Source organism: Halichoerus grypus, chromosome 9, assembly GCF_964656455.1.
Source record: "Halichoerus grypus chromosome 9, mHalGry1.hap1.1, whole genome shotgun sequence".
Classification (NCBI taxonomy): Eukaryota; Metazoa; Chordata; class Mammalia; order Carnivora; family Phocidae; genus Halichoerus; species Halichoerus grypus.
The window spans coordinates 142,536,125-142,557,907 of NC_135720.1; the positions used below are offsets into that span (position 1 = coordinate 142,536,125).

General features: G+C 44.7%; 2 long non-coding RNA genes and 1 other non-coding gene across 4 annotated transcripts in view; 1 reads left to right on the forward strand and 2 right to left on the reverse strand.

Annotated features, from left to right (window-relative positions):
* Positions 1 to 21,783, forward strand: part of LOC118548446 (uncharacterized) — a 23,224-nt gene continuing 1,441 nt past the window's right edge. For both annotated transcript variants that reach the window (XR_013441475.1, XR_013441474.1), the window contains exons 1-2: positions 1 to 547; positions 17,184 to 17,605. This is a non-coding gene — a long non-coding RNA (uncharacterized LOC118548446). The remainder of the gene's footprint in view (positions 548 to 17,183; positions 17,606 to 21,783) is intronic.
* TRNAS-GCU (transfer RNA serine (anticodon GCU)) lies at positions 4,834 to 4,915 on the reverse strand. The gene has a single exon. It is a non-coding gene; the product is annotated as a tRNA-Ser (tRNA).
* Positions 16,682 to 21,783, reverse strand: part of LOC144379127 (uncharacterized) — a 23,671-nt gene continuing 18,569 nt past the window's right edge. Inside the window, exons 2-3 of the long non-coding RNA XR_013441473.1 lie at positions 18,161 to 18,286; positions 16,682 to 17,072 (exon numbers count right to left, since the gene is read on the reverse strand). This is a non-coding gene — a long non-coding RNA (uncharacterized LOC144379127). The remainder of the gene's footprint in view (positions 17,073 to 18,160; positions 18,287 to 21,783) is intronic.

Sequence of the window (21,783 nt, forward strand, 5' to 3'; positions counted from 1 at the left end):
TTAGGCGATGCTGGTTGCGAGACTGCGCTTTATCCGGGGAGCGCGGCCCACGGTCTCTCAGTCTGCAGCGCCTGCCTCCTCGGCGTGGTCCAGGCCATCAGCAGCAGAGGAAGCTCAAACCACAGACTGCACGCAAGTGCCTCCCAATCTGCTCCTCTTCGGGATCTGCAATTTCCTGAGAAGCTCCAGCTTGCTCTGCTACATCACGGCAGGGGACAGAGTGAGCACATCTGGGATCAGCATCTGATCGCTACTGAGACATGCTGCATCTGGGCCACTGGCCCCTGGCTTTTCCCTACTCTCACGGCTCTGCACAAGGTCATCTTTCGGAGTCTCATGGAGCAGTGAGCTCACAGCTCTTCATCCATATAAGCGTCACCAGAGTGTGCCCTACCTTCAGGGCTCCAGGTTTCAAAGAAACTCCAGCCCTGAGATCAGAGCTACTCAGAGTGCTCTCATGCTCACGACCTGTTTTCTTCTCTTTTGTTGGGCAGATTTCATTTTCTCCTTCCGCCTAGGCTCCTTCTTGACAAATAATTACACCACAGTAAGTATTAAATTACCTCTAACATTTGGTCATGCCAGTCTCAGCCCCTTTGTGCTGATCAGCAGGGATGCCCCCCTGGCTCACTGCTGGGGTGCTCACTGAGAAATTGGGAAAACTGCTTTCTACGTTGATTCTGTTCATAGCTAAAGGTAGATTGTGTAGTACTATTTTTTGCCCAGCACAAATTCTGTCCAGCATAAACTAGAAGTTTATTATACTATATATATATATATATAATACACTAGAAGTGTATTATAAAACTAGTAGGCTAGTCTGGTCTTCTGAGAAGCAAACGCCAAGATGCAATTAAATGTGCAGAGATGTGATCAGGGCAAAAGCCTGAGAGAAAATGGAGAGGGAGCCAGGAAGGCTGAAGAGTCAGCTGATGAAGATAAGTGTGATCCTGAGTGAAGGACAGACAGTAGAAGGTTGGGTGGAAGCATCCTAGATCAGCTTCCAGCCTAAGCAGAGTTGAGCAAGGGAGTTCTGGAGCTAAATTTGGCCATGAGCAGAATCCCTGGAACACTTCCAAACTCATTTTAAGAGACTAGCATCACTTTGATACCAACATCGGAAAAAGGACATTGCAAGATAAGAAAATCACAGGCTAACTTTGCTCATGAATGTAGATGCAACAATTATAGACAAAATATTAGCAAATGGAGCCCAACAATATATAGAAAGGATAATATTTATTCCAGAAATGTCAGAAGGGCTTAATATTCAATAAATCAAGGAATATAATGAATCTCATAAAGACAACAAAGGGAGAAAATACATACATTCATTTTAGTAGAGCCCTAAACACACTTGACAAAAAGCAACACCCTGTCACTAAAAATATAAATAAAACTTCTCTAGAAAATTATAATAGAAGGTAAGTTTCTTCATTTGAGATTAACTATAGGAAAACCACAGTTGACATCATATTCAATGCAGAAATTTTAAATGCTTTTCTCTGAGGTTGGAAATGAGACAAACATTTATCATCATCATTTCTACTCAGCATTATTCTGGAGATTCTAGCCATTATGAGAAGGTAAAAAAAAAAAAAAAAAGAAAATGGAATGAAATAAGTAAAAGATTCTTTAAGCACCATTAATAAAATTGTGTGTGCAGAAAACTTGAAACAGTGAAAAAGAAATAAAATTAGCAAGTTCAGTGGATGGAAGGTCAATATAAAAAATAATTGCCTTCTGGGACGCCTGGGTGGCTCAGTCGATTAAGCGGCTGGCTTCGGCCCGGGTCATGATCCCGGGGTCCTGGGATCGAGTCCCACATCGGGCTCCTTGTTCAGCAGGGAGCCTGCTTCTCCCTCTCTCTCCCTCTGCTTGTGCTCTCTCAGTCAAATAAGTAAAATCTTTAAATAATAATAATAATAATTGCCTTCTACATATTAACAATAAATAATGGAAAAATTTACTAAAAATTTAAAAATCAAATGTATAAGAAAAAAACAAAGAAATCACTTATGCTTTCTTCACTGAAAATTGTAAAACCTAAATAAATGTATAAGAATCTCATGTTCTTGGAAAGAAAAACTCACTATGTTTAAGGTGTCAATTCTTCCCAGATTCTTCTTTTTTTAAGTTGAAGTAGAGTTCAACAGATGAATCACTGAACTCTACCCCTGAAAGGAATAATATACTATATATTAATACACTGAATGTAAATAAAATAAAACAAAATTTTAAAAAATAATTAAAGTGTAGTTGACACACACTGTTACATTAGTTTCAGGGGTAAACATAGTGATTTGACAGCTCTATATGATACGCCGTGCTCCCCACGAGTGTGGCTACCATCCGTCCCCATACAGCACTATTGTAACACCATCCACTATATTCCCTATGCTGTGGTGTTATTCCTGTGACTTACTCACGTTATAACTGGAAGCCCGTATCTCCTACACCCCTTCACCCATTTTGTCTAACGTCCCATCCCCTTCCCTCGGGCAACCATCAGTTTGTTCTCTGTATTTCTGGACCTGTTTCTGGTGTTGGTGTGTTTGTTCGTTTGTTTTGTCTTTTGGGTTCCACTTATAAGTGAAATCATATGGTATTCATCTTTCTCTGTCTAATATATTTCACCTAGCACAATACCCTCAAGAAGACCATCCAAGTTGTCACAAATGACAAGATTTCGTTCCTTTCTTATGGCTCAGCGGGTATTTTATTCCTGTACTAAACACCGGTAATTACCTCCTTATTTCTGGCTTTGTTATATCATGTCCACACTTCAATAACCTTAATAAGCTACTGACGTTATGATGTTATCGTGGAATTTTATTAAAAGCTTATTTTCCTCACAGTACTGTGGGTGCCTGGAGGCTCCGGAGCGGAGCATTTCATAGGCTTGGAGTCTTCCCAGACCTGTGTAGAGCGGAGGAAGCTGAGAGTGTTGACCAGCCCTCCAAGGACAAGCCTGTGCGTCCCGAGGGGGGACACCGAGGACTCAGCGGGGAAGGAGCTCAGGCCCAGGTCGGGGGGGTGTCTGTGTTGCACGTGTTCCTCTCGCACGTTCCTCTGGAGCTCCGGAGCATCCTACCTCCATCCCTTCCCTCCCCGCTCCCACGAGTTTAAAGAAGACAACCTGGTCTTTCCTTGGAAACTGTCCCTTGCGACCCGCCCCAGCACCGCCCCCGTCCCTCGCCAACCCCCCTAACACTTTCAGTGACCGGTTTTGGATGTAACCCCCAAACCAGCCTCTGAGACTGACGAGGGCAGGAGCACTTAGTTCACCCGTCATCGCCAGGCAATCCTCTGCCTTCAAGGAGTATTTCCTGAAGACATGGGAATAACTGTATGAGTTCAAGTGTATGTCATCCTAGATGGGTAAGTAATGTCAGAGAATATTCTCCAGTTACTCTTTGGGACGAGCATCAAAGAATGTAGGGAGAAATGACAAGGATAAGAATCACTTGTATGAGGTTGAGGGCAGAAGGACGAACACTGAGGAGAAACTGGGAAAGGCATGTTGCGGGCGGGGGGAACCACCATCTCCAGGTGTAAAAACACACGGCCTTATTGCATCACCAGAAAATTACAACCTGTATGTTATTTTCACTAAAAGGGTCACCATACAATGGAGTACCTTTGTTTGAGAGGGAAGTATTTTCCTTGTATTGGTTTTCCACAGACCGCTCGATTCTGTGAAGCCAAGTGTTTGGGCAAAGACTCCTACTTTCAGATTTTCTTTCCCATTAATGCAGTTTCATTTTCTCTCCATTATAAATAGCCCCAAACTCTGAATATATTCCCAGGCAGGCCTATGAGGTTTTCGGTGGTTTTGTACTAGGTTATGTGGAAGAGGTGCTGCCGAGTTTGTTTGCTGAAGATGGAGAGGAATGGGAGAAAGCAGGCAGAGAGCGCTGGACCAGCCCCTAGAGGGCAGTACTGAAGCTCTCAGATGAGTGAGACTCTTTTTATGGTATTATTTCCAATTTCCAATGTGGTTTTAAATTGCTATAATAAAATGTCTTTGCTTTTTTTTAAAGAAGATTTTGGGAAAATATTTTTACTAGATTATCTTAAAGATAATAGCTTTTAAACAGAAGGCAATGTAATTGCAAGAACTACTTGAAAGTTGAGAAAAATTGCCAATCATGCTCCTAAATGGGTAGATCTCAAACATCTGTCCATCTAAAACCTATATTCTATTGTTATATAAATATAAAACACGAAAAGAATTGTGAAACGAAATTTCCACTGTCCCAGAGAATCTCGCTTACTCGGGTGTTAGTGGTAACATTGTAAAATGAAACAATTTGGAAACTGGTCAATCTGGTCGATGGCTAAAAAGATTCATAGAGTTCAGGCCTTTGACCAAGTAATTCTCCTAATTATGAATTGCTTAAAAACAAAAGCCCTTCAAGGAGTATGCTAAATATCAAGAGAATAGATTTGGTTGGGTAAAATTGAGGACTAATCTGCCAAATCTGCTCTCAAAAACTAATGTCCCCAAAGCAGGAATACTCCCTTAAGGAAGGAAGGGGTGAACTGCAGAGGTCATATGGTCAGTAAAGATGAAGGTAACCTTCTCCAGGTGAAACTCAGCACACGGAACAGATCTTTCTTTCTTTCTTTTTAATTTATTGATTGAAGTCATCTCTACCCCAAAGTGGGTCTGGCAGCCCTGACTCCCAGACCAAGAGCCACATGCCCTAGCCCCCGAGCCAGCCAGCCGCGGCCTGAACAGACCCCTGAAGGGCGCCTATCCCCAACTGGAAATGCCAGGAGCAGACTTTTGAAAACATTCGTGAATCTCTCACACCAAAAGCACAGAGCCGACGAAGGTGGGACTTGAACCCACGCGTGCAGAGCACAATGGATTAGCAGTCCATCGCCTTAACCACTCGGCCACTTCGTCTCCACACTCCGGCCCCTGGGGTACTGAATTCCAGAGCTTACCCGGGAGCTCCGGCGCCTCGGATGGAAGGACCAGGAGAGGCTCGGGGACGTCCGCGGGACATGGGGGTGGCCGGCTTCTACACGAGTGGACCAAGGACTGGCCTGGGAGCCTCGCGATGGGAAAAGGCGGGGTCCGCTCTCCCAGGACCCAGGACAGGGGTCGAGCGGCGACCGCAGCACCTTCCCGCGGGGTCGGGGTCCCCCGGGGGCGCATGCGCGCAGGCGGTGGGCGTGGCCGGCGGCGTGGGAACTTGTGGGCGGTGAGCACCTGCGCGCCGGGGGCGCCCACCTGAGCCCACCTGAGCCCGCCGCGGGCAGGGGCTGCCACGGCCGGTGCCCCCGGAGCCGACGTCGGGGGCCCTGGCGAGTCGGGACTGGGGGTTCGTGGGAACCGAGACAGTGTGGGCGGTTAGACGGCGGGGCCGCGTGGGGCCGCGCCCCGTTCCTACTCCGGGTCCTTACTGCCTGGACGCGGCGGGGTGACACTGCGCAGGGAGGGGCCCTTCGCTCGTGGGGCTCTTCCCCGCCCCTCCGCCTCCGACGAACCGGGAGTTCAGTGTCCTAATCGTTTCAGATGTAAAATTTCATGATTCAGCGCTTCCACCGGACACCCAGGGTTCATCACAGGTGCCCTCCTAACCCCCAGCCCCCAAGTCCCCATCCCCCGCCCGCCTCCCCTCTGCTGCCCCTCAGTGTGTTCTCCAGAGTTACGAGTCTGTTCCTTGGTTTTCCTCTCCTCCCCGCCCCCCCGCCACTGTTTGTTTGTTTTGTTTCCTAAGCTCCGCATATGCGTGAGGTCATACGGTATTTGTCTTTCTCTGACTGACTGATTTCGCTCAGCATTCTACTCTAGCTCCATCCAGGTGGTTGAAAACCGCAAGAGTTCATTCTTTCTTACGCTGAGTAGTATTCCGTCCTATGCGTACATACACCGTTTCTTCTTTATCCATTCACCCGTCCATGGGTACCTGGGCTCTTACCGTAGTTGGGCTATTGCAAATAATGCAGCTCTGAACATCAGGGTGCACGGACCCCTGCAGATCAATATTGTATCCTTTGGGTAAATACCTAGTAGTGCAGTTGCTGGATTGCTCAAGACTAACCTTCAGAAAAGAGAACTGCCCTGTGAAGGTTAGTCTTGAGCAAGTTTTCTAGAGGTGACCGACAGAGAGAGCGAGACAGAGAGAGGGTGTCCCAGACGGAGGAAGGGCCTGAGCAAAGGCAGCGAGGCTCGCAGGACCTAGAGGAATGGTGAGGAGTCCCCGAGAGTTCACGCTCTTGAGCCACAGCTCCTCAGGTCCAGTATTTGCCTCAGGGACTGTTCGATGTTATTTTTAAGAATTTTTTTGTTTGTTTGTTTGTTTTTTTAATTTAGAGATTGTTTCAAACAGAGACAAGTTTGGAGGATAAATATAGCACCACGTTTAACCTTGTGTATGGTGTGAAGAATGGATCTAATTTTAATTTTTCCAAATAGCTATATAATTGATCCAAAAGCCTTTATTAAAATCTTTTTCTCAGGGATTTCAGATACCACTTTTATCTTACAGTAGACTTGCATAGGTAGTTGTATCTATTTGTGAAATTTCTGTTCGGCCCACTGTCTGTCTGCCTACTCATGCACCAGTAACACACTGTTGATTATAGAGGTTTCATTGTATATTTTAACGAGGGGGCCAGTGTCCCTTAAAGGTTTTCTCTTTGGTATTTTCCTAGATATTCCTGTATGTTTACTTTTCCATATTAACTTAATGATAAACTTTTCTAGCTGCGTGGGTATGCTCACTGGACATTTTTATTGGGACCACATTAAATTTGTAAATAGCTTAGGGACTCTTTCCTCCATCAGTCCATGCTGCCATAATGATGCACATGAATGTCCTGACAGATGTTCTCAAGAGCATTAACAGTGCCAAGAAGAGAGGCAAACACCACGTTCTTATTAGGACAATGCCCCAAGTCATCGTCTGGTTTCTCGCTGTGATGATGAAACGTGGTTACATGGCAAATATGAAATCACTGATGATCACGGAGCTGAGAAAATTGTTGTGAACCTCATGGGCAGGTTAAACAAGTGTGGAGTGATCAGCTCTAGATTTGATGTACAACTCAAAGGTCTAGAAAAATGGCAGAATAATCTGCTCCCGACCCACCAGTTTGGTTCCATTGTACTGATAACCTCAGCTGGCATCATGGACCATGAAGAAGCAAGATGAAAACAAACAGGAGGCAAATTCCTGGGATTCTTTTTCTAGGGATGTAATACTTACATGCAAATAAAATGCCTCAATGGACAGATAAAATAAACTAAAATAAATAACTTAGGGAGACCCGAGGTCTTGATGATGTTGTGCCATCCTAATCAAGAATGAGGGTTGTCTTTCCATTTGTTTAAGACTATTCTATGCCTTTCAGTGGTGTTTTAAGTTTATTGCTAAGATTTTGTGTTTTTATAAGTGAGGTTTCCTAATGCATTATATCTCCTAACCAGTAATTATTTGGGTATAAAAATGCTATATTTTTAAAAATTTTTAAAGATTTATTTATTTATTTGAGAGAGAGAGAGCAAGCAGGGGGAGGGACAGAGGGAGAGAAACTTTCAAGCAGACCTGGCACTGAGCTCAGAGCCTGACGTGGGGCAGGATCCCACCACCCATGAGATCACGACCTGAGCTGAAACCAAGAGTCAGATGCTTAACCAACTGAGCGCCCCCGGCGCCCCAGAAATGCTGTTGTTTTTACTTGTTATTTTTATATTATCTTGCTAAATTGTATTATGGTTTGAATTAGTTTTATGCTTGATTCTCTAGGGCAGCACTGCCTAATGGAAATTTCCTTGACAGAAATAGCCTATGTCTCTGCTGTCCAGTATGGTAGCCACCAGCTACCTGTGGCTATGAAACGCTTGAAATGTATGACGAGGGAACTGAATTTGTACTTTTTTGATGAGTTAATTAAATTTAAGTAGCCAAGTATGGCCAGTGGCTTCTCTTTTAGACAGTGCACCTTTAGAGCTTTCCCAGTACACAACATGTCACCTGTAAATATAGTTGTCTATGTTCTTTTCCAGTTCTTACACCTGAAATTGCTGTCTTTAGTCTGTCAGAAAATGTTTTATATGTAGTGAAAATAACAGGCATCCTGGCATCGTTTCTGCCATTAGTGGAAATGCTTTCAGCGTTTCCTCATTAAGATGGTGGCTTTAGGATTGGATTATACATGTGTTTTATCATGAGAAGGAATAATTAATTCTTTTATATTTTCTCAAGGGTTTTTCATAAAAATAGGTGAATTTTAGAACTCTTAATTTGGTGTGATAGTAATAGCTGTCCTAATACTGAATCATCCTTCAATTTCTAGTATAGACCCTGCTTGTTCATGGTGGGTTAATACTGGATAACATTTTATTTTCTTAATATTGGCTAACATTTTACTTCAGATTTTGCATTGGTTTTCAGAGCATGTTGGTCTGAAATTTTCTTTTGGTGGGTATGCTAACTTTGTCAGGTTTGGGCATTAATATTATACCCGGTCATTAAAAGAACTTGGAAGTTTTCTCTCATTTCCTATCAATTGAAACAAGCTACATAGTATTGGGACTGTTTGTACCCCCACAGTTTTGTGGAATGCCCTAGTGAAACCATCTGAGGTGTTTTGTTTTGTTTTGTTTCCTTTGTTTGGTGTGGTATTTTCTTGATTACTTGTCCTCTTCTATGGAAGTTGGGATTGCCATCTTCAAAAGGCATTTTTTTGAAGATCTCCCAGACTTCTGTATGTGAACCAGTGTTTGGAAAGAAATATGTTTTTCAGAAACTGTTTGTTTTGCAGTGAGAGTCGCCCCCAGAATATCTAGTGGATCATATTGCTCCTCTCTGTCTCCTCCTCCCACTCTCTACTCTGAAACTAGAAGATGTAGGTTGAAATTATGGCTGTCCCTTGTCCTTTGTTGCTTGTCCAGTTGGTAGGTTAGCTATAGGACAGAGTCTGGCTCTTGTGGAGAAAACCGACATTTCTCAGAGTATATGTTTCCCAGTGAGGACTGTCCCGTTTCGAAAGTCCTATCACCGACTACTTCCAAAAGGAAATTAGGAAAGTGAAAAGACCCGAGTTATGAACTATTCCAATTTACAGTGTATTCAGTTGATTATCTAGTGTTTACAATTGGATCCCTAGGTTATAAAGATATCTGAGCCAAACAATTTGTAGTCTCCAAGACACTTGGCTATCAGTAATCAGTAAATACTTACCATCTGTTTCCTTTTGAGACAAGCAAGGTGATTCTTCTCTTCTTCATTTGTGTACCTACCAATTACAGCAGATGTTAGTCTCAGTAAAATCATGAGATTTCCTCCTGAGTCGCTGCCAAACGGTGCACCTCCGGGTGGCTCTCCAGGCTGCCTTCGGGTCACCGCTCTCCCCGGCCAGCATGCCCTGATCTTTAGGCCAGTGGACCGATGCAGCGCCTTACGTAGAGGTGGGGAGAGGGACAGTGATCTAGAAGCACACACACTATTTCTCCAGCACTGTGTGTGGACTGAGTCTAACAATGGTGTCGGCCTGCCAGAGTCCAACTAGGAGGCAGAAACTACACCAGTTCTCCGCACAGGGTGACTTTAATATCGGGAATTGTTCCGTCCTGACAAGTTTGTTAACATGGCAACTCTGAGTATAAGAGACTCCGGGAAGCAGCCACCAGCCCTAGGGCTGCGGGAACAGAGAAAGAGGCTGGGATTACTGATGCAGAAACAGGGCAGGGGAACCGCGCCGCCGAAACGGAGGGGCGAGCGCCGGTGTCTCTGATCGCGGAGACGGGACCCAGGACTCGGGACCGGACGTCTGCTGAGGAGCAGTGAGAGCTGAGGTCCGCGGGGGAAGGACGCCAGCACTCCTGCCAGGGCTGGGCCGACTGGGAAGAGGTGCGGCCCCAGCAGGAGGGAGGGGCTGCTCCAGGCTCAGCGGCAGGTGCTCCGCGGGCACCTTCCTCCCCTCGCCCTTTCCGCAGGTCCCCGGGGCCGGGGCTGCCCTCAGTCTTCTGGGGGTATCCCGTCGCCTTCCCAAAGCTGAGCTTTCGTGTTCTACGCTCGCAGGAGGTTACCCACGGCAGATTCACGAGGCGAAGGAACAGCAGAGAAAAATCATTTCTTCTGTCCGCTCTTGCGGGCGCGGTGGGCGTGGAGAGCCCTGTGGGTCCTGGATCCCTGCGCCCCCGGGGTCTCATCTCCATCCGAGGCTCAGGGCGTGCAGGAGAGACGCGCCCCCAGCACGTTGGGTGCTGGGGACCAGGGGGTTCGGAGGCGGCTTGGTGTGGTCTCCAGTCTCAGGCGCGGGAGGCCAGCAGGTCGCAGCCCTCTGCTCTGTCGCCGCAGTTCCCGAGCCTGCTCTTACTTAGCCCGCCTTCAGGTGCCTTTTCCTCAACGCGGAGGAAGGTGGGTATTGTGGGGGCAGACAGGGCTCTCTCTGCCCTGGCCCTGGCCTCGCTGGTCTCCATCCCTAGGACGCGAGGACCTTATCCGGGCTGTTCCACCTGTGCCTCCGGGCACCCTCCCCACACTCCAAACCTCAGCCCTGTGACTTGTCATCCACCAGGTCCCAGGCGACCTAATTCCTGCATGAGGAGCCCCGAATCCCCTTCCAGATACTTGCAAGTCCAGGGATGAAGGTGTTTGACCCTCAGCGACTGCAGATTACTGAACCACTTCTTGGGATGGGACCTCTTGAGCCCTTGTTGAGTTGTGGGCAAGGTCAAGCCCAGGCGGGATGCAGCCCTGCCTACACCCCTGAGAACTCCAAGTAGTACCCCCAGTTTAACCCAGCTTTAGGAAACCACCTGGGAGCCCCCTAGAGTAAAATTAACAGACACTATTGTAGTAGTTTCAGGTGTACGACGCCCTGAGTCAACGATTCTATGCATTACTCAGTGCTGACCACGGTTCTTCATAATCGTTTTGCTGGTGGAGGGTCTTGCGTTGATGCTGATGGCCGCGGACTAATCAGGGTGGTGGCTGCTCAAGGCTGGGTGGCTGTGGCAATTCCTTAAAATAAGACCACAATGAAGTTTGCCCTATCTTCTTCTCACAAATGATTTCTCTGCAGCGTGGGACGCTGTTTGATAGCATTTTACCCACAGCAGAACTTCTTTCAGAATTGGAGTCAATCCTTGCAAACCCTGCCACTGCCTCATCAACTAAATTACTGTAATATTCTGAATCCCTTGTTGTCATGTCAACAGTCTTCACAGCATCTTCTCCTGGAGTAGGTTCCAGCTCACTCTCTTTGACGCATCCATCAGAAGCAACTCCTCGTCTGTCGCAGTTCGATCATTGCAGGCACGCAGTCACGGGTGCAGGCTCCACTTCTAATTCTACTCTTCTCGCCGTTTCCACCACCACTGAAGTCTTGAAGCCCTCGAGGTCATCCATCAGTTGGAATTAAGTTCTTCCAAACTTCGGTGAACGTCAGTATTTTGACCTCTTCCCACGGAACTCAAATGCTCTGAATGGCTTCTAGAATGGTGGATCTTTTCCAGAAGCTTTTCATTTACTTTGCCCAGAGCCATCAGAGGAATCACGATCTATGGCAGCTCTAGACTTACAAAATGTATTTCCAAAATAATAGGACTTGAAATCAGACTTACTCCTTGATCCATGGGCTGCAGAAGGATGTTGTGTCAGCAGGCGTGAAAACTACCTTGATCTCGTACGTGTCCATCAGAGCTCTTGGGTGACCAGGTGCATTGTCAATGAGCAGTCATATTTTGAATGGGTATTTTTTTCTGAGCAGTAGGTCTCAACAGTCGGCTTAAAATATTCAGTAAAGCATGTTGAAAAGGTGTGCTGTTATGCAGGCTTTATTCCACTTATAAAGCACAGACAGGTAGATTTAGCATAATTTTTAAGGGCCCTAGAATTCTCAGAATTGTAAATGAGCCCTGGCTTCAACTTAAAGTCACTGACTGCATTAGCCTCCAACGAGAGAGTCAGCCTGCGCTTAGAAGCATTAAGCCTAGGTGCTGACTTCTCCTCTCTAGGTAGGAAAGTCCTAAATGGCATCTTCTTCCCAGAGAAGGCTGTTTGATCTACTTTGAAAATCTGTTGTGTAGTGTAGCCACCTTCATTCATTCTCTCAGCTAGACCTTCTGGACCACCTGCTGCAGCTTCTCCATCAGCACCTGCTGGTTCACCTTGCACTTGTATGTTTGGAGACGGCTTCTTTCCTTAACCCAATAAACCAACTGCTGCTGGTTCAATCTTCTCTTCTGCGGCTTCCTCATCTTTCTCAGCCTTCATAGAGTTGAAGACAGTGGGCGTCTTGCTCTGGATGAGGCTTTGGCTGAAGGGAATATTGTGACTGGTTTGATCTTCTATCCAGACCACTGAGACTTTCTCTGTATGAGCAATGGGGCTGTTTCACTTTCTTATCATCCGTGTGTTTGCTGGAGTAGCACTTTTCATTTCCTTCGAGAACGTTTCCTTCTCATTCACAGCTTGGCCAACAGTTTGGCACAGGAGGCCAGTCTTTCGGCCTATCTTGGCTTTAGACATGCCTTCCTCACTAAGCTACACCATCTCTAGTTTTCTATTTAAATGAGGCATGTGTAACTCTCAGAACACTTGATCACTTGGAAGCCAGTGTAGGGTTATTAACTGGCCTAATTTCAAATGGCTTTGTCTCGGGGAAGAGGAAGACTGCAGGAGAAAAAAAGAGATGGGGGAAAGGCCAGTCGATGGACAATCAGAACACACACATGTATTGATTAAGTTCACCACCTTATATGGGTGCAGTTCCTGGCACCCCAAAAGAATTATAGTGGTAACATCACTGATTGCAGATCACCATAATAAATATAATAGTAATGAAAAAGTTTAAAGTGTTGTGGGAATTGCCAGTACGTGACACAGAGACACAGGTGAGCAAATGCTGTTGGAAAAATGGCGCCAGCACACCTGCCGTGCAGAGGGTTGCCACGGATCTGCAATTTACAGGAAATGAGTATCTGTGAAATGCCACAAAGTGAAGCTCAAGAAAACAAGCTGTGCCTGCAGATAGGACAGCTCCATAATATTGTCATCTAACCAGAATACCTGCTGAATGTCAAGCACATGTAGTTGTTTTTAGTTACCCCTCTTTCTTATATCATCAATAGATCGTATTTGTTTGGACTAGAGAAGATCTTGAAATTTGAAGACAGTTTAGCTGTGAAAGACATCTTAAGTTCATTTATTTATTAAGCTCAATCTGGCGAGCAAAAAGGACAACAGGGGAAAAAGATATAACCATAACGTTTGACAATCTATCAGCAAGACATACTTTGGCGAATTTTCAAATATAGTACAAAGAAGCAGTAACGAGCTTTACCTTGTGTTTTTAGTAAGAAGCTTTTGATAAAAATCATTTGAGAGTATGTCAAAACCTAGAGAGTTAATAAGAAACTTCAGCGATAAAAAAAGAGCTTTTGTTTTCTGGGCAGAAAAATCATTTGTCAATTTCCTTTTAAAATTTATTTATTTATTTTATTTAAATTCAATTAGCCAACATATACTAGTATATCATTAGTTTTTGGTGTAGTGTTCAATGATGTATTAGTTGTGTATAACACCCGGTGCTCATCACATCACCTGCCCTCTTAATACCCATCACCCAGTTACCCCATCCCCCAACCCATCTCCCCTTTTGCAACCCTCAGTTTGTTTCCCAGAGTCAAGAGTCTGTCGTGGTTTGTCTCCCTCTCTGATTTCTTCCCATTTAAGTTTTCCCTCCCTGCCCCTATGATCCTCTGCTCTATTTCTTATGTTCCACATGTGAGTGAAACCATATAATAATTGTCTTTCTCTGATTGACTTATTTCACTTAGCGTAATAACTCTAGTTCCATCCATGTTGATGCAATGGTAGGTATTCATCCTTTCTGATGGCTGAGTAATATTCCATTGTTTATATGAACCACATCTTCTTTATCCATTCATCTATTGAAGGACATCTTGGCTCCTTCCACAGTTTGGCTATTGAAAATATAAAGGACTGGGTGCCTGAGTGGCTCAGTCGGTTAAGCGACTGCCTTCGGCTCAGGTCATGATCCTGGAGTCCCTGAATCGAGTCCCGCATCGGGCTCCCTGCTTGGCAGGGAGTCTGCTTCTCCCTCTGACCCTCCCCCCTCTCATGTGCTCTCTCTCATTCTCTCTCTCTCAAATAAATAAATAAAATCTTTGAAAATATAAAGGACTTACTATAAGCAATAATAGATACACTAGCAGATTCCAATCCCTGTTATAAATCTATAGTAATAAAGCAGTATACGTTTGTTCCAGAATAGGTAAACTGATCAACGGAACAAGATACTGAATCCAGACTACATATTTATAATAATCTGACTTATGACTGGAGCAACACCTCAGTGCAGTGGGTAAATATTGGTCTTAAGTGAATCATGCTGGGTCTGTGAATACCCACATGGAAAAATGCACCTGACTCCCTAACCTACGTAATACAATCAGAGATGGATTGAAGACTTTAAGCTAAGTAATAAAGCTTTTGGAAGAAAATATAAGAGAATGTCTTTATGACTACAGAGTAGACAAAGATACTTTTTAACCAACTCAGGATGCCAAACAAACTAAGCATAAAAAAAGAATTATAGGGACGCCTCAGTGGCTCAGTCAGTTAAGCGTCTGCCTTCGGCTCAAGTCATGATCCCAGGGTCCTGGGATCGAGTCCCTCATCAGGGAGCCTGCTTCTCCCTCTGCCTGCCACTTACCCTGCTTGTCCTCTCTCCCTGATAGATAAATATATAAATGAATATTTAAAAAAATTTGAAAAATAATTATAATTTAGACAACATTAAAATTAAGAATTTCTATTCATCAGCATTCATCATTAAGAAACTGAGTAGAGAAACCACAGAGTGCGAAAAGATATGCACAATACACATAACTGACAAAAGACTCATATCTAGAATGTATGCAGACCCTTAACACATCAATAAAAAAATTAACCCAATAAAAATGGGCAAAGATTTGAATAGCCATTTCCATAAAATTATATTCTTTTTCTTTTTCTTTTTTTAGTAGAGTTGACACACAATGTTACATAGTTTCAGGTGTACAACCTAGTGATTTGACAAGTTGATACATCGTGCTGTGTTCACCATAATGTAGCTACCTTCTGTCCCAGTACCTGGCCATTAGAGTATCGTTGACTGTATTCCTCAGGCTCTGCTTTATGTTCCCATGACTTACTCCCTCCATTACTGAAGGCCTCTATTTCCCTCTCCCCTTCTCCCATTTTGCCCAGCCCTCAGCCCCTCCCCTCTGGCAACCAGCAGTTTGTTCTCTGTATTTATAGTTCTGATTCTGCTTTTTGTTTATTCATTTTTTAAGATTCCGTTTCATACAGCATTTGTGTTTCCCAGTCTAACTTATTTCACTGAGCATAATACCCTCTAGGTCCATCCATGTTGTTTCAAATTATATGCCAACAAACAGGACAACCTAGAAGAAATGATCAATCCCCAGAAAACATCCAATCTTCCAAAACTGAACCAGGAGGAGATAAAACTCTGAATAGACCTACTACAAGTAAGGAAGTGAGTACAGATGTACCATTTTCAATTTTGTCACTCATCACAGTATTTTCTTGGAATCTTTTGCAGTTCTGTGGTATCAGTGCTTCTCTCACTGCTCTTTCTGTTGGAGCATATTCCTCTGTCTCCCCATTTTGCTTGACTTTCGGTGTCTGTTTCTGTGGATTAGGTGAAATGGCTACTCTCCTGGAGTGAAGCAGTGGTCTGTGTATGGTGCCCCCATGCAGATGGCGTGTGCTTGCTGACTGCGGCTGGCTGGAGCTATGGCCCCATGTGCTGCGTTACTCCTTTGTTTGTTTGTTCTTTGTTTTTAAGATTTTACTTATTTATTTGAGAGAGAGAAAAAGAGAGAGAGTGCGCATGTGTGCGAGTGGGGGAGGGGCAGAGGGAGAGGGAGACGCAGATTCCCCACTGAGCAGGGAGCCAGGACTCTGGGCTCCATCCCAGGACCCTGAGATCATGACCTGGGCTGATGGCAGATGCTTAACCCACTGAGCCACCCAGGAGCCCCAGTTCCTCTTTTAAACCCTGGCTTTTTACAGAGAGAGTAAAGAGAAAAAAATTAAAAAGGAAAAAGCAATAGGAAAAGAAAAAAGAAAATAATAAAGCAGAAAAAAGAGAAGAAAAAAGAATATAAAAAGAGCTAGAACAAGAAAGAACAAAACCAAAAAGACAAAAAGAAAAAAAAACAGGACACATTTTAAAAGTAAAAATAAAATAAAATAAAACTGTAAAAATTAGAACAAAAACCAAAACCCCAAACCAGGGCTTGTTTTCTGAGGCCCAGCACCACAGAGTGGCTGGTGGGGGCCTGTGGGCCCTGGGAAAGGGGGGTCAGAAGCTCCCTGTGGCACCTGGACCCACCCCTGTGGCATCCAGACCCTGCTCTGGCCTGGGCTAATAAGGTGGAGCGGGAGAGACTGTTCCTGCTCCTGGGCCCTGTTAAGCCCTGGCTGTGTTTTTCCCCATGTCCCAGTGCAGGCTGGGGCTGATCTGGGCTTGTGGACCCTGGGCTCCCTGAGGTCCCAAGCTCACCGGGACGACTGCACCCACCCGTTTTGCTGTCCAGGCCCTGCTCAGGTCCAGACTTCCAAGGTGGGGTGGGAATATAAACCCTGTAGTTCTGTGGTCCTTGGCCTGGAGTGCTTTCCTGCAGCCCCTTTGTCTCTTGGCAAGATTCTAGTGTTGTCTCTTTTCTATGTTCTTTTAAACCAGAGGGGTTTTCTCCTGTGCCCAAGGACAAAGGGATCTGTTCCTGGCCCCTGGGTCCTGTCCCGCCTCCGAGCCATTCTCAGAGTTGGGGGTGGGGTTTCCCTCGGCTACTATGTCTCTGTCTCTCTTGGCCATTCTGTCTCTGGTCCTTCAGAAGCTGCTCAGTCAGCCCTCAGCTCTTCTTCAGGAGGAATCGTTCCATTCATAAGTGTGAGTGGTGGGTTCCTTCCTCGCCATCTTGAACCAGAACTCTCCATGGGCATTACATTTTCGTGGACACGGGACAATCACAGGATGCCTTTCTTCATGGTGGACATTCTCTAGGGCTCCTGGAAAGTAGAAATACTTGTGCAGTCAGGCTTGAAATTATTACATCTATTTTTGCTCAGACAACCACTCCTGCCTAATGGCTATTATGTCTCATTTGTTCTCTTTCCCAGCTCGGATTGTCTCTAAGCCTGTGGAAACCTTGAACCCTGGCCTCAGAGCAGTGTCTTGACGGACTGAAGTCCCTCTTGCTTCCAGTCCCTGTGCTGGCTCATGGCTCACAGGACACTCACATTCACAACACTTCTGAACTCCAGATGTTCTTGCAACACCTGCTGAGTGACCTACAATGTAATGCAATTCTGACACAGTCTACATGGAGATCGCGTCAGATCCCCCAGGGGAAGGGCCCAGCCCCACAAGACTGCCCTCCCCTCTTCTGCCCAACTTCACATGCCAGCCGATTGCAAGTCCAGCTGGTTACCTGGACTTCTGACCTACCAGCTATCCACTGGAGGTACCACGACCCCCTCCTCAGGTCTGACTCATTTGCTAAAGTGGCTCACGGGACTCAGCAAACCTTACGTACAAGAAGGTAAGTTCCTTGACCTCAGGGAGTGGGCCACTCCCCTACACCACCACAGGTTCACCAACCCAGATGCTCTCCCACCCCACCCCCTTCCGGGTTTTCATGGAGGCTTCATTACTTTACCATGATTGGTTAAATCCTTGGACACTGGTGATTTAATTCAATCTTATGCCCCTTTCCCCTCCCCAGATGTCAGGGGGTAGGGATGGAGGGGCCTGACACTTTCAACCCTTTAATCCCTTGGTTGGTTCCCCTGGCAACCAGCCCCCATCCTTAGGATCATTCCAAAAATCACTTCAGTGACATGAGCTCAGGTGTGGTTGAAAAAGACTTATTGGGAATAATGAGACACCTTCATCCCTCTCATCACTTAGGAAATTTCAATGGTCCTTGGAGCACTGTGCCAGGAAAAGGGGGAAAGACCAAATATATATTTCTTATTATAAATCATAATTTCATACTTTCAAATCTATGATCCATCTTGAGTTAACTTTTGTATACCTTATGAGATGTAGGTCCAGGCTTAGTTTCTTCGTATATAAACAGAGTAATAGTAAGTACCTGCATTGGTAGGATGGTTGTAAGAATCACGTGAGTTCAGGGGTGCCTGGGTGGCTCAGGTGGTTAAGCATCCCTCTTGAGCTCAGGGTGGTGAGTTCAAGTCCTGCTTTGGGCTCCACACTGGACCTTAAAAAAAAAAAAGAATCAAATGAGTTCAATAAATGCAGCATGCTTGGAATAGCGCCTGGAGCATTGCAAACAAAATTAAACTGTGGTTGTTGTTCCTATGTGATTGTTAAGAGGATGGAAATGGTATTTCACCCACTTTGCTAAAGAGGAATATAAACAGACATAGCATTTCCTTGAAAACGGTACATTTTCTCAGATACTACCAGGTTCTAAGGTTTTCTTGACTTTGGATTTAAAAGACATTATCAACATCTGTGGTTTCTTCTCTGACACCCTGGGACCCATAAAAAGGAATTAACTAAAGTGGAAGTAAGGACAAAGAGTGGCTTTTGGTAGGGTAAATTTCCCAATCCGGTTAGACTCACCCAGGGTCAGAGAATTCTGAATGATGGTAGACAATCTGCTGAATGTCAATAGTATTGGGAAAGATCTTCTCAGTAGTGTTATTTATGATCTATTTCCCAATTTAAGGCAGTTTTAAACAGACCCTTTTAGTTTTAAAAACTATTTATAAGGGCTCAAAACTGCCCATGTTATAACACTGTTCATTTGTTTAAAGATTTTGATTTCACAAGAAATCGAACCATGGCTACACAAGATTTGGGACAAGTCATTGGTGATATTACTCAGCAGTGCCCCAGTGTTCTTATCAGGGAAAGTGCTTTTCCATATTAAAAAAAGAAAACTTACAGATGCTTCAGATTGGACTTTTAGAATAATTTTTGCAAATTTCAGAAATATTTATTCCCTCACCTAACTGTTCATCCGCCCATATTTATAGAGCAAACTCAAGGCTTCAAATTTGGGAACTGATAGCTCCTTCCATTAATCCATGGAATTTGGACCTAGGTAGAAAGAAAAACTAGTGATAAGAAGAATGAAGACGAGGTTTATCCATCACCAACAAGTGATGCCTAATCAAGATGCACTGTAGATAAGCCGGTAGACAGAGAAGACAACTCTTGAGTTCTGTGCTGACCACAAGCTATCCCTGGGGTTACAGGAATCCTACCATGTGCACAGGGCAGGGGACAGGGTGGAGAGAGGAGGAAGGAATTTGAACAAAAACTTCCTCATTTTAACTTTTAAACAAAGCTTAACAGATACATTGTTAGCAAATGCCTCAGTTTTTTAAATAGTAATTTCTCTTCAAAGTACAAAGAGCAATGAAAGAAAAGGAGGTGTTCCTTGGAGACATTCGACTTGTTAATGACTTGCCAAACTGGTGAATGTCAGGGAAGCACAAAGTTCTCAGGTGTGTTTATCAATTCCACCACCCAGATCATGATGACCCAGACCTGCCCTAGGGATGAGCTGGAGATTCTGACTCACACAGTTCCATGCCAAGAAATGCACATGTGGTCCATTCACATAAGCCTCTCTGTCCTGGTTTTTCCTTAAGACTGGGAAAGATTCTTCTTTTTCTCACACTGAACATACATAGCAATCATTTCTTGACTGTCTTTCTGGAATCTCTTCTTGAATGTCCGCAAATACTCTCTGAGATAGGTCTTATTTTCATTGTCATTTTACAGAAGAGAAAGCATAGCAATAGAGAGAGGCCAAGTGACTCATCAAATGTCTCCCATCAGTTGGGACTTAGCCAGTGTGGGGGCCAAGGGCAGGTTGCCCCACTGTGTGCAACTTTGGTATACTAATTATTTTAAATGAAAGTTACTTAAGAGACAGCCTGTGTAACCAGGACACTCAGACCTTTCTCCATCCCCCTGAAAGTGGGGAAATCAGTCTCCCAGAAAGGTACCTTCCCTGTACCAGGAGGTAAAGACACATCCTTATCCACCAGAGACAGGAAATTCTGAGCTGAGAAGCTGTATAAACACCCCTTATCACTCTCTACTCATTACTACCCCAGCCTAAATTCTGTTTAGAATTCCTTATTAATCAAAGCTCCCAACGTTAAGTTTTCTTTGTCCTGTCAAATCCTCACAGATTTATTGTCTCTTTGTCTGAAAAGTATAAAAACCACCTGCCTTGGTCATTTCTTTGGGTCTCAATTTCATTACTGGACTTCTAGGTGCATGCAATAAAACTTTGGGGGTTTTCTCCTGTTAATCTGTCTCCTGTCGATTTCATTCTTACACCATCTGGAAGAATTTGAGGGGTAGGAGGAAATTCTTTCCCTCCCCTGCACCAGGAATCTGTGGAATCCACGTGAAATCCCAGAGCTGCCACCAATGGTGTGACTCCCGGGAGAAGGAGAGGTGGAGGGACACACAAATCTAGATGCAGAGAGAAAGGTGTGGGCAGAATCTAGGGGACACGGGAGGCGTGCTGAGGGGGAACACATTGAAAGAGAGACTGACCAGAAGGACACATATCAAACAGGGGAAGGGAGCCAGGGTCAGTAGTGAGGAGCTTATGCTCTTGGTCAGAGTCTCTGGGTTCATCCTTCATTCAGCCATTTATTACCTATGGGTGCTGGAGAAAGATAATTAGAAACAAAATCTCTTGCCAACCCACTAGACTTCTCTATAAAAGTAAAAGAGAAGGAAAACACTTTTAATATTGAAAAAGCATTCAACCTTAACGTGAAGCACATAACAGCCAATCCACTAGAGAGATTGCAAGAACAAGGTGGGGGGAGCTCATTTTTTATATACCAAGCAGATACAACGCATTGCATACATGTTCTCCAGATAAATGATAGTTTGCCCTCAAGTCAGAAGTCTTGACAGCACCATTTGTCACACACAGTGCATCCTATTCTTCTGGTTTGGGTGATACTGTGTAAATGAATTGGCTTTATCCAAAGAGATAAGATGTTTCTTGATCTAGATGACAGGATCTAGCTTTGCCATTTGGAATCAGGTCCTCCTGGAAGTTGGGCTCCTAATCTCCCATAGAAACTGGGAAACAGGGACCCTATCTTCTTTCAGAATTATGTTGCAAAAAGTGGCTCACAGGTCCTGGGAAAAAATACTCTTGGGTTGCAAAACTAGTAAGAGATTTAATTAGGTTTTTTTTAAAAAATTACATATATCTCAAAGGGGCCGAGAAAAACTTTCCAAGTTGTTTTTTGGGGGTTTTGTTGTTGTGGTTGTTTGTTGTTTTTAAAGAAATCACTCTAAGAAAAGGGAGGGTGGGAAATCTCTCTTTTGCACCAGGGAAGATTACTGTTTTTTGCTTTTGCCTTAGAAGTCTCATTGGGCAACTCAGTCAATCTGTCTGTGCCTGCAGGTCCTCATTCAAAATTGGGGATGAAAACAGTACTCACCTCAAAGGGATTTTTTTCATGTGTTACACAAGTATTTTTAGCAGGTTCCGGGTACAGCTGTAGGTAATGTTAAAGAAGAAAATACTCAGTGACACTTGTTGAAGGTGGTAAGGAAGACTTGATTCAGGACCACTGTGGATGGCATAGGGAAACACTGCAATGGGATTTTACAGTGATGGAGGGAGACACTGGGCTCAATTCAGAACCCAGCACAGGCAAGTGGGAACTTAGAGCCAAGTGGCACAAGGGGGCTCGGCAG